Below are 13,642 nucleotides of genomic sequence, written 5' to 3'. Positions count from 1 at the left end.
ACTTCTCAAAACTTGTATTTTTTTTTTATATCGTTTTGATAAATGAAATTAATCCTTTTAATGTTCAAAGTTGTCCTTAATATTTAATACCGTAACCAAATGCTTATTGAAAACACAATAATTTCATTGCCGAACGATGATCGTATTAATTGGATGTTCTATTGAAACTTTTTTAAACTATTTAAAATATTCTTTTACAACAAGTATGAAAGAATATTAAATCAACTAATATTAGTCAATATTGTTGGCCCCGATGGTAGCGCGCGGTAGTTCTTAGCGAGGGAGCAAACCGGAAAATCCGGAAAACCCCACATGGTCGGGCAGGCTAATTACTGTACATGAAATCTTTGTATTTATATATCTCTGTATATCATTGTAATTCAAAGGTGTTGAGATAAATAAAAAAAAGTTTAAAAGTTTGGCAGGCGACACTATCCTTTTTCACGTCCGAGCGCGCTATCCTCTGTGCCACCCGACTATCCTATCATACTATCATAATTGTATGGTAGATCGATTATAATTATGATATCATTATTCCGATTTTCTTAAGCTCGAACACCGACCGCCTTGGTGAAAGGCGACTGCGCTATTCACTCCGCCACCTAGACCATTAACTGAATATCTATCAGCAATGCTCTGTCAGGGAACGTAATAAAATAAATGTAAACTGTCATTCTACTTTCAAGTTGTTGTTTCTGTTGCAGCGGTAAAAGACACATAAATAACGGATTATTATAACGAGACGAGTTTTATCAGTTTTTGATTTTATATTGGAATCGATTATTTTTACAAAAAGCATAAGTTGTTTTCAAATTGAAGTTGAATTCCACGGTTACCACAGGCGATTGCAATGAGATACCACTATCATACAGTTTCCACCAGTCGTTTGATGAATCCACAAGTGCTTTAACAGTTTTACGTGTAGTAAACGGGTTTCAACAAGTAGATGCATGATCAGACAGGTAAAATAAAATAAGATAATGTGAATTTATTATAACAACATTACCACGATATGTTGACAGTGACAGATTGACAATTTATTGACAGTGATTTACGGAAGATGTGCTGATAATGACAGACGAACGGTGTGTAAACAGTGTGATAATGACAGTCGTACGATGTGTAAGCAGGTGCTGTCAGACGATGTGTTGACAGTGACAGACGGACGATGTGTAGACAGTGTCTGACTGACGATGTGTTGACAATGACCTTCGGACGATGTGTAGACAGTGACTGTCGGATGATGTGTTGACAATGACAGAATGACAGACAGACAATGAGTAGACAGTGACTGTCGGATGATGTGTTGGCAATGACAGACAGACAGACAGACAATGCGTAGACAGTGACTGCGACAGCGATGGCAAGACATTGACCTTCGGAGGATGTGTAATTAGCGACTGCCACACAATGTCCATAGATTGAATCATTCATTGGCTATGTGTAGACCGTGACAGACGGACGATGTGTAGACAGTGACTAAGGGACGATGTCTTGACAGTGACTGTCGGATGATGTGTTGACAGTGACTGCGACAGCGATGGCAAGACATTGACCTTCGGACGATGTGTAGTTAGCGACTGCCACACAATGTACATAGATTGAATCATTCATTGGCTATTTGTGGACCGTGACAGACGGACGATGAGATGACAGTGACAAACTGACGTTATCTTGACAGTGACTGTCGGATGATGCGTTGACAGTGACAAACGGACGATGTAAAGACAGTGACTGTCGGGCGATGTGTAGTTAGCTACTGCCACACAATATTGTGTTGACAGTGACAGACAAACAATGAGTAGACAGTGTCTGACGGACGATGTTGAGACAGTGAATGACGGACGATATGTTGGCAGTTACAGATGGAAGATGTGTTGAGAGTAACTTACAGACAATGAGTTGACAGCGTCAGACGGACAATATGTTGACAGTGACAGACGGATAAAATGAAGACAGTGACTGTCGGATGATGTGTTGGCAGTGTCTGTCGGACGATGTTGATACAGCGTCTGTCGGACAATGTTGAGACAATGACTGGCGATCGATGTTTAGACGGTGACTTACAAACGATTTGTTGACATTTACTGACGTAGACAATGACAAACGGACGGTGTGTAGACAGTAACAGACAGATGATATGTTAAGATTGACTGATGGACGATGTATTGACAGTTAATGTTGGGCGATGGCAAGACATTGACCTTCGGACGATGTGTAATTAACGACTGCCACACAATATTGACTCAGGGGCGATGTGTTGACAGTAACTGACGGAAGATGTGTTGACAGTAACTGATGGACGATGAGTAGACAGTGGCGTATGAACGATGTTTAGACAGTCAAAGACAGACGATGAGCTGGAAGTGACGGACACCAGATGTTTAGACAGTGACTTGCGGACAATGTGTTGAGATTGACAGACGGACAGTGTATTGAGAGTAACTGTAAGACGATGAATTGACAGTGACAGACGGGTGATGAGTTGACAGTAACAGACGGACGATGTGTATCGACAGATGAGACAATGACTTGCGGTTGACGTTTAGACAGTGACTGTCGGGCGTATGCTGAGACAGTGTCTGTCGGACGATGTTTAAAACAGTGACTGACGGATGTTTAGACAGTGACAGGCTGACAATGAGTAGACATTGACTTTCGAACGTTGTTTTGACTGTGACTGATGGACCATATGTTGATAATAGCTGTCGCACGATGTGTTGACAGTTATAGACGGACAATTAGTTGAGTGACTGACAAATGATTTGTTAACAGGGACTGACGGACGATATGTTGACAGTTACAGACGGACAATGTGTTGAGAAGAACTTTCAGACAATGAGTTGACAGTGTCAGACGGACGATATGTTGAAAGTGACAGACGGACAAAATGAAGACAGTGACTGTCGGATAATGTGTTGACAATTTGACATTGAAAGACGGACCATATGTATCTACAATGACTGACGGGCGATGTTGAGACAGCGACTGACAGACGGTGTATAGAACAGTGACTTTCGGACGATTTGTTGACGGATGATGAGTAGACAGTGGCATTTGAACGATGTTTAGACTGTCAAACAGGACGATGTGCTGAAAGTGACAGGCAGCAGATGTTTATACAGTGACTGACGGACAATGTTTAGATAGTGACTGACGGACAATGTGTTGAGAGTAACTGAAAGACAATGAGTTGACAGTGACAGACGGACACTGTTTTGACAGTAACTGTAAGACAATGAGTTGACAGTGTCAGACGGACCATGTGTTGAGAGTAACTGTAAGACAATGAATTGACAGTGACAGACGGACAATGTGTTGAGAGTAACTGTAAGACAATTAGTTGACAGTGACAGACGAACGACTTGTAGACAGTGAGAGACGGGCGATGAATTGACAGTAACAGATGAACGACTTGTAGACAGTGACTGTCGGACGATGTGCTGATATTGACAGACGGACAATGTGTTGAGAGTAACTGTAGGACAATGAGTTGACAGTGATAGACGGACAATGTGCTGAGAGTCACTGTAAGACATTGAGTTGACAGTGACAGACGAACGACTTGTAGACAGTGACAGACGGGCGATGAATTGACAGTGACAGACGGACGATGTGCTGATAGTGACAGACGGACAATGTATTGAGAGTAACTGTAAGACAATGAGTTGACAGTGACAGACGAACGACATGTAGACAGTGACAGACGGGCGATGAATTGACAGTAACAGATGAACGACTTGTAGACAGTGACTGTCGGATGATATGTTGACAACTTGACAGTGACAGACGGACGATGTGGATCGACGGTTCCTGACGGACGATGTTTATACAGCGTCTGTCGGACAATGTTGAAACAAAGACTGGCGATCGATGTTTAGACACTAACTTACAAATGATTTGTTGACATTTACTGATGTACGATGTGTAGATAATGGCAAACGGACGGTGTGTAGACAGTAACAGACGGATGATTTGTTGAAATTGACTGATGGGCGATGTATTGACAGTCAATGTTGGGCGATGGCAAGACATTGACCTTCGAACGATGTATAATTAGCGACTGCCACACAATGTACATATATTGACTCAGGGGCGATTTGTAATCCGTAACAGACGGACGATGTGTTGACAGTGACAGACGGACGATGTGTATCGACAGTTCCTGACGGACGGTGTTTATACAGTGTTTGTCGGACGATGTTGATACAGTGTCTGACGGACTCTGTTGATACAGTGTCTGTCGGACGATGTTGATACAGTGTCTGACGGACAACGTTGATACAGTGTCTGTCGGACGATGTTGATACAGTGTCTAACGGACAATGTTGATACAGTGTCTGACGGACGATGTTGATACAGTGTCTGTCGGACGATGTTGATACATTGTCTGTCGGACGATGTTGATACAGTGTCTGTCGGACGATGTTGAGACAATGACTGAGATCGATGTGTGGACAATGACTAACAAACGATTTGTTGACATTTACTGACGTACGATGTGTAGACAATGACAAGCGGACGGTGTGTAGACAGTAACAGACGGACGATTTGTTGAGATTGACTGATGGACGATGTGTAAAACAGTGACTGATGGACGATTTTTAAAACAAAGACCGACGGACGATGAACAGACATTGACAAACGGAAAGGGAGTAGACAGAGACTTACGGACGATGTTTAGACAGTGACAGGCGGACAATAAGTAGACAGTGTCTGACGGACAATGTTGGGACAATGACTGGCGGTCGATATGTAGACAGTGACTAACGAACGATTTGTTGACATTTACTGACGGACAATGTGTAGACAATGACAAACGGATGGTGTGTAGACAGTAACAGAAGGACGATTTGTTGAGATTGACTGATGGACGATGCATTTACACACGTTGACTCGGGATTTATAGACCGTGACAGACGTGCAATTTTTTAACAGTGACTGACGGACGATGTGTTGACAGTAACTGACGGGCAATGAGTTGACAGTGACAAACTGACGATGTAAAGACAGTGACTGTCGGGCGTATGTTGACGGTGATAGACAAACAATGAGTACACGGTGACTGTCGGAAGATGTTGAGACAGTGACTGACGGACGATGTTGAGACAGTGGACGACGAATGATATGTTGACAGTGACAGACGGATAATGAGTAGACAGTGTATGTCAATCGATGCTGAGACAATGACTGACGGGCGAAGCTGAGACAGCGACTGACAGACGATGTATAAAACAGTGACTGACGGACGATGTATAAAACAGTGACTGACGGACGATGTATAGACAGTAACTTTCGGACGATTTGTTAACGGTGACTGTGGTCGACGCTACCTTTTAAGATTGTTGGTTTTATTTTTTGAAGATCTCAGTCTCACACTAATGTCCTATCCCTGTGTATCGACACTGTGGTCGACGCTACCTGTTAAGATTGATGGTTTTGTTTTGTGTGTTACAGATGTATCATAGACTCTAATTCACTTGACCAGTTCAGATTTATGTACCAGTATCAATTTCCAGTCTAAGTATCTTGTCTTAAACAATCAGAAAACTGAACTTGATGAGGTTTTTTTGGAAATTTTAATCTACATTTAGGTCTACATATAACTGCAAAAAATGTTCCTTTGAATTGGAAATTATTAACTAATTGAAAATGTCTATTACTTTTATATGGCAAAACTGGTTATTTCAAATGTCTTTAATGGAAATACACCACAGCATATCTCGGTTTTAAGATATGTTATCATTTTAAACGAATTTTCCACCACTATCCACATACTATATTGTCATAAACATGGATGTCACACTCTAAGTGGACAGGTTATAACTGTACTAGAAGAGCATCTGTAACAGAATCCATCCCTGATGTGAGGTATGTATAAGGTAATTAAAACCCAAGGGATACAATATTGAGCAGGATTCCCCTATTCATAACAGTTGTGTGACGTCTCGTATACAATACAATGACGTCACCTCAACAATACATGTATTTGGCCTATTAAGTAAACAATACATTATGTTTATGAGACACAATGTGTGAACATAGGTGAACAAGACAAAAAGAATCATTCACCCCCTTGATTGGCAAAGCCTCGTGTTTTGGCAATTTAAGAAACTTCCCCAAGGAGGGTGAGAGATTCTATTTATCAGTGTTCACACACCGAAAAACGTGTGGATACGCTTGTCAGGGTAAGAGAACATAAGGGGAAATATAATGATATTACAAAATGACTTGTCAATCTGTCTTTACGCAATGATGAAATCCTAGTTTTTGCACCGCGAAAGTTGTGATGATAAACTATAATTCCTCAAATATAAAAAATAGTAGTGATTTATTCACGTAATATGTCAAGAAATCATTCGTTAACTTAAAACTGAATTATAAGAAAAAAAAACTTACTGCAAAAATGATTGAGAATAATTTGTAAATAAAGAACCTTCTGATAGTTTGTTTGCCTAGAGAGACACCGCCGGAAACTAAAGGTAGAAAGATAAAGGCAGAAGACAGGAAAGATCGGAAACGAAAACTAAACCAAGTGTTGCAATTGGGGGCAGCAGATCAATTTTGGCCCCGTTCATGTCCCCTTATTAGAAGACACAGAAAAAAAACTCGATTCTGCAGGGGCCCCACATTAGTCGCCTTTCACGATACACATGCAGTGGGATACAGCGATGTTTTCTTTATTTCCTCAGTGTCCCTTTAAAAGAAAACAAGAAAGAAACCATCCCCTTTTCTACATACCATTCTATTGGCATCGCTCGTCAACACATGAAATCAGCGTTTGACAGATTTCATGTCCGACTGTCGTGGTAAGATCGGCGGAATTACCGTGAGTTAGACAGGATATAGATATAAATAGAATTTTTTTAAACCTTCAAATGCATACAATATTGAATGTACATGAACGTTCATAGTCTATCGTCCAACAATACACGGTTATTAAACAAACTGATATCTATAGATAGATATAGGTAGGTTACACAACCATTATTCATTATCATTAATCTCTGTGAACACATAATAGCTATTTCGGAGAAATGTTGTTGCATTTCTCGGCTAGTAAATTAGGCCAACACCTTTTACAATAGCACCATAACTAAGTGGGTGGATAAAAATACTTAAATTTTAAGTGCATCCATTAGCAGTGTGCAACATCAAAGATTTCGACTTCAACGTCTTTATTACGATATATACAAATGTAAGATGTTTAGCGATGCCTCAAATTGGTATATATATAAACAAGATAGATAATGTTATTATTATTTCCTTTATTTCCTCCAGAAATGAAGATTTACAGAAATAACGAACAATACACGTACAATTCAACACTATTTAAAGAGAAGAAAGAGCATTCACAATCATGGTCACACCCTTACATAGTGACACACTCATGCACCTGGACAGACACACACATAAGAGAATAATAATAGTACCCGCATCATACCATAAAGTACTATAAACACAACACAATGATATAATAGGTACTATTACAGTCATTATACGATGATAATTATGATGATAGACAGTATAACACTAATCATACATAACATCATACATTGATATAATAGACATATTTACACTCCTCAAACTACATTATCATATGATAGTATAGACAGTAATACACTTCTCGTACTAAGCAATCATACAGCATTGTAATAAACAGTATTACAAGCAGCACACTATAAATCATACAGCATTATTATAGACAGTATTACTGTAACATAAGTCTTACAATACAATCATACATTGAGTAGAACCCGTTGCACGAAGTCATACAATATAGTCATACAGTGGTGTGAAATACACAACATACAATATAATGATTAACTTGAAGAAACAGGTCAACCATGCAATGATTTCAGTTGTAGTAATACATATCACAAGATTAATTCATACAATACAAACAATATTATGAATGGTAGTAAGTTGCACTAATCATGCAGCCCAATTGTGCAATGGTATAACAGAAAAGACGTAGGGAATGCTTGCCTACTAATATGACTACAAAAATATATGTATTTCATGTATTAATCTTGCTGAAGCGTGAGGTACACACAAGTAAATTTGTGATCATATTTCTCAGTATACAACATTCAAATATCTAAGGATAAATTACATAATACAACTGTATTGAAGAATTTTAGTAATAATAACAATGGATTTTATTCTAAAGTCCTCCAGTTCATATGGAGATAAATCATAGTTGAAAATACCACCAAGAAGAACATGAAGTAGATGGTAATTAGACATTACATTAAGATTAAACACAAAATCTATATCTTTTACAGTACTGAGTACACACCAGAGCTGGTTTCGTAATAGCTCTGTGTGTGAGCATTCGAGTACACTATGCATAATAGTATCTTTGTGCATAGATCCACAGTAATGACACAAATATATATTTTCATTATCGCGCATTTCAACACAAAGTTTAACAACTTTCTTAAAACATGGACTGTATTGTGGAAAGCGTAAAGCAAGTTTCCATATAGCATACGGTTGTATCTTATTATGTAAAAGAGTGAAGCGAGAGAAGTCCCTATCAGCGTTCATTCTTTCACATAAATTAAACTGTTCATAGTTTTTTACATGGTCATTGACCCAACGCTTCCATTGAATTTGTCATTTGTTTGGAAATACACCACTCATCAAAAATTCATCAATAACATGATACAAATTGTATTTTTGTAAAATATTAACAATGTCGGGAACAAAACCTCTACTAAATTGAGACAGGTTGAATTCGAATAGACGCTTGATAAGAATTTCGCGTGTTGAATTGAATGTACATGAACGTTCATGGTCTATCGTCCAACAATACACGGTTATAAACAACTGATATCTATAGATAGATATAGGTAGGTTACACAACCATTATTCATTATCATTAATCTCTGTGAACACATAATAGCTATTTCGGAGAAATGTTGTTGCATTTCTCGGCTAGTAAATTATGCTGTGAAAGATTTTGTCAGATGTATTTTTCTTCAGACATACAGGCAATCGACGAGGAAATGTGTATCTTTTCCCGCGAATGAAATGGCCATGCATGACGTAACCTGTGATTAAAGTTTTAACTTTAAATACATGAAAGGAAATTATCAAGGTAGTAGCTACCGGCGATTCATATAATAATAACAAAATCGTTTTGGATATCCCTTCTCACCAAATGTGAAGAAAATTGTTTGTTTAAAGGAAAATATAACATTCGGTGTAATTTTGATATTCAGATATCGTTTAAAAAATACTTGATATAAAAAAAATATTCGTAATGCGATATTCATATTGTATACACAATAAAAGATTATTATGGTATTCATATGGTATTAAGCTGGAGTAACCGGAGAAAACCTGATGTACCCGATTCTCGTATCCTGTGTCGTGTATCCCTTACCCCGTTCCCTTTTATAAAGATAAATATCGTATCGAATGCATTTTGCTGTGATGCGTATTGTATCGTGAAGATAATCAGTACATGAATCATGGTACAGGATACGGGGAACATGGAACGGGGTACAGGGTAAAGCGTAGACAGATGCAAGACTTTGATGTGTATCGTAGCAAAACATTGTGTTTGCCTGCATAGGGAAATACACTTAAAATGCGGGTATTATCAATCAATTCTTAAATCAATTCGATTTGTGAGTTCACTTATTCCTTTTTAAACACCAGAAACGATGTTATCCACTGTGCAGTGATACAAAATACGTATAACAGATCGAACAAAGATATATTTGAACAGTATTTACATCGCTGAACATCGTATAGAAAGTATTGTGCTGTGACAGTACAGGGTACGGGATACGGGTAACAGGGTAGGAGTTACATGGTACAGGGTATACGGTATGGGCTATAGGGTACGGGGTACAGGGCACGGGGTACGGGGTACAGGGTACTAAAATCAGGAACATAAAAAATCTGCGTGGTCGAGCAGGTGACCAGATACATTCCCATGTACATGTCCGATCGGGGAATCGAGACCCGGCCATCTGTTTGAAAAGCGAGTGCGCTATCAACAGTGCCACCCGACTATTATAATATCATAAATACATGGTAGATCAATTGTGATAATGAAATGGTTATTCCGATCTACTTAAGGCAATGTTGTATGTTTTAAGTAAAATAAAAATGCAAACGTTATTGGTGCTATATGTTTTTTTTTTTTTTATCCCATGGGGGAATCTGTTCATTTTCTATATGTTCAGTTTTAATTTAATTAGAGTTCAGCCGGTGCCAGAAAAATTTGCAATAAATTGATCACCGTTTTATGTAGTAATATATTTCCAATATACTCATTAACGTTTCATAAGTAAGTGAATTGTTCCTCAAGTTATTCATTTTAGCTGTAGTTTACTGTTCCTACGTGTCATTGAATGGTTCCACCAACAGTTTATTGTTCTTACAAAATTCTATTTCAAAGATGTGAGCATAAACGATAATTCAATAGGGATATATTTATGAAATATTTCAAGTTGTTAACTTAAATCTGTCAACATTTAGAAAAATATTACGGCAAAACATAATCGGGAATAATTTGTAAATGAAAAAAAAAACCGTTATGATAGTGATGTTAATTTACATGTTTCAATAATTTGACGGATATATTGTTTGTGTAAAGCCGTTTTCGATAACGATTCCGGCTTTCTTATATCTCTGTATAAGTATGGGTATATTACACAGGTAAATGTTACATGGCAAAGAAACAGATTTTTTTCAGTTTGTGAACACATGAGTGATCACGATAGTTATTTCGGAGACATGCTGTTGCATTTCCCGGCTAGCAAAGTAGATGAAGTCTTTTTCCCAATAACAAATAACTATTAATAGGTGGATAAACTACTGAAATTCAAATTCGTCTGTTAGCAGTGTGTGCTTTGTATTTCTGTAAGATAAAACCAAGATCTCGACTTTATAACATATTTCATGTCACTTAAACTCATATACATAGAGGTTCCCCAACGTTTGATGGTTGGTTCTTCTGTTTATCTAACTCGAGTTAGTTATTTCAAATTGTATAAAGACACGAGGTTTACCAGGGGTCTTTCACAATTTTAAAATTAACTAACGAGAGTTAGATAAACATGATAACCTATCATCACGAGTTTGGGATCCTTTTTCACCCATCACGTTTGTATCTTATCTGGAAAGCCATATGTTTCCCTTGAAAAAACACTATGTAGGCTTCCGATGGGGGAAATCATGACGTCACAATGGAAGATGACGTCGCAAAGCATTGTTACGTGACGTCATAAGTAAAAAATTGACCAATGAAATCACGTCCAGGGTGTTACCCACTATTGCGTAACCAAAAATGTTTACCAACTCCTAGCAGGTTTATCCAATGAATCGGGAGTTGGAAACCTATAGTGATTGTGGGAGAAATGTATGTACCATTTCTATTATCTCGCGTATTACACTGTTTAGTAGTACAAAAGCAAGGATTTTGGCGCAGTCCCCAGCCTATATAATCCTTACCACCACCCCGCACCACCCTGCAGCACCACCCTAACCGGGTGGTACCGTTATGATGACGTCACGGATTTTCCGGCTGCTTCATAATGTCTATGTAGGATGGTTGCTGCTGCTGCTGCTGCTGCTGCTGGGTAAATACAGCATATACCGGCTGCTTCATAATGTCTATGTAGGATGGGTGCTGCTGCTGCTGGGTAAATATTCCCCTGCCAGCAGCAGCAGCAGCAACCATCCTACATAGACATTATGGCGCTGACGCTTGGGATGCTGCTGTGTTTTAAATACTACAGATAGATCATTTCAGTAGATCAGGAATTATATACATTTGTCTTATCCTGTACAGGTATATCCACACTTTTTTTCCGGTGTGATTTATCGTTTACATTTAATGAAATTACCACTATTCCTCACTCTTGGAGTAAGACAGAAGCTTTTCAAACCTCTGTGTAAGATTCTTAAAAGTCAGGCCATTGGCAAAGCCTCGGGCTAGACATTTGAGATCTGACTCCTCGGGGTTAGATTTTTCTATCGTTCCATCAAGGACGGGAAGGATTATATTATTCTCCATCAGACTGAGATATGCACACATCCGGCCAGTGAAATATATGTCTGTCCTACCCTAGGGTAAAGACGGGGTATTCTCCTGTCATAACAATTGTATGGCGTCACGTAATAGGGGTAATGAGGTATTTCTGTCGATGTTATCGAATTTGAGTTCGTATTTTGTCTTTTTGCGGTAGCATAGAAGTTGTGGTTTGCTGCTTAATTAACGTAGTCTTCAGTGGTAGTAAAGAGTCATGAAATCTCTTAAAGGTCTGTGCAAAATGAACATGGATGTGTATTTCATATAAGCTAACATCGGGGCCGTATGCCTATATGCAATCCGATTTGATATGGTCTAGTTAAAATGTGTTGAGTGATGACTTAAGATACAAGACAGAATGTGTTATTAGATAATAATGTCCAATTGAAGGAATTTTGTCATTTACAGACGCAATCAATCGACGTAGAAATGTATGAGCTTTCCTCGTAGGATATGTCAGATTAGGATTCCAAATGTCCATGTGTGAATAAAAAAGGACATTTAAGTTTAGAGATTCATTCAACAATACCGTTTTAAATGAAACTTCTCAAAACTTGTATTTTCTTTTTATATCGTTTTCATAAATGAAATTAATCCTTTTAATGTTCAAAGTAGTCCTTAATATTTAATACCGTAACCAAATGCTTATTGAAAACACAATAATTTCATTGCCGAACGATGATCGTATTAATTGGATGTTCTATTGAAACTTATTAAAAATTATTTTACAACAAGTATGAAAGAATATTATATCAACTAATATTAGTCAATATTAATGGCCCCGATGGTAGCGCGCGGTAGGTCTTAGCGAGGGAGCAAACCGGAGTATCCGGAAAACCCCACATGGTCGGACAGGCTAATTACTGTACATAAAATCTTTGTATTTATATATCTCTGTATATCATTGTAATTCAAAGGTGTTGAGATAAATAAAAAAAGTTTGAAAGTTTGGCAGGCGACACTATCCTTTTTCACGTCCGAGCGCGCTATCCTCTGTGCCACCCGACTATCCTATCATACTATCATAATTGTATGGTAGATCGATTATAATTATGATATCATTATTCCGATTTTCTTAAGCTCGAACACCGACCGCCTTGGTGAAAGGCGACTGCGCTATTCACTCCACCACCTAGACCATTAACTGAATATCTATCAACAATGCTATGTCAGGGAACGTAATAAAATAAATGTAAAATGTCATTCTACTTTCAAGTTGTTGTTTCTGTTGCAGCAGTATAAGACACATAAATAACGGATTATTAGAACGAGACGAGTTTTATCAGTTTTTGATTTTATATTGGAATCGATTATTTTTACAAAAAGCATAAGTTGTTTCAAATTGAAGTTGAATTCCACGGTTACCACAGGCGATTGCAATGAGATACCACTATTTAACATAATGGTTTTATCATAAACATACAGTTTCCACCAGTCGTTTGATGAATCCACAAGTGCTTTAACAGTGCTACGCGTAATAAACGGGTTTCCACAAGTAGATACATGATGATACAGGTAAAATAAAATAAGATAATGTGAATTTATTATATCAATATAACGACGATATGTTGACAGTGACAGATTGAC

The sequence above is a fragment of the Mizuhopecten yessoensis genome, unplaced genomic scaffold (genome assembly GCF_002113885.1).
Source record: "Mizuhopecten yessoensis strain PY_sf001 unplaced genomic scaffold, ASM211388v2 scaffold9309, whole genome shotgun sequence".
Taxonomy (NCBI): domain Eukaryota; kingdom Metazoa; phylum Mollusca; class Bivalvia; order Pectinida; family Pectinidae; genus Mizuhopecten; species Mizuhopecten yessoensis.
This window is presented reverse-complemented; position numbering follows the sequence as displayed.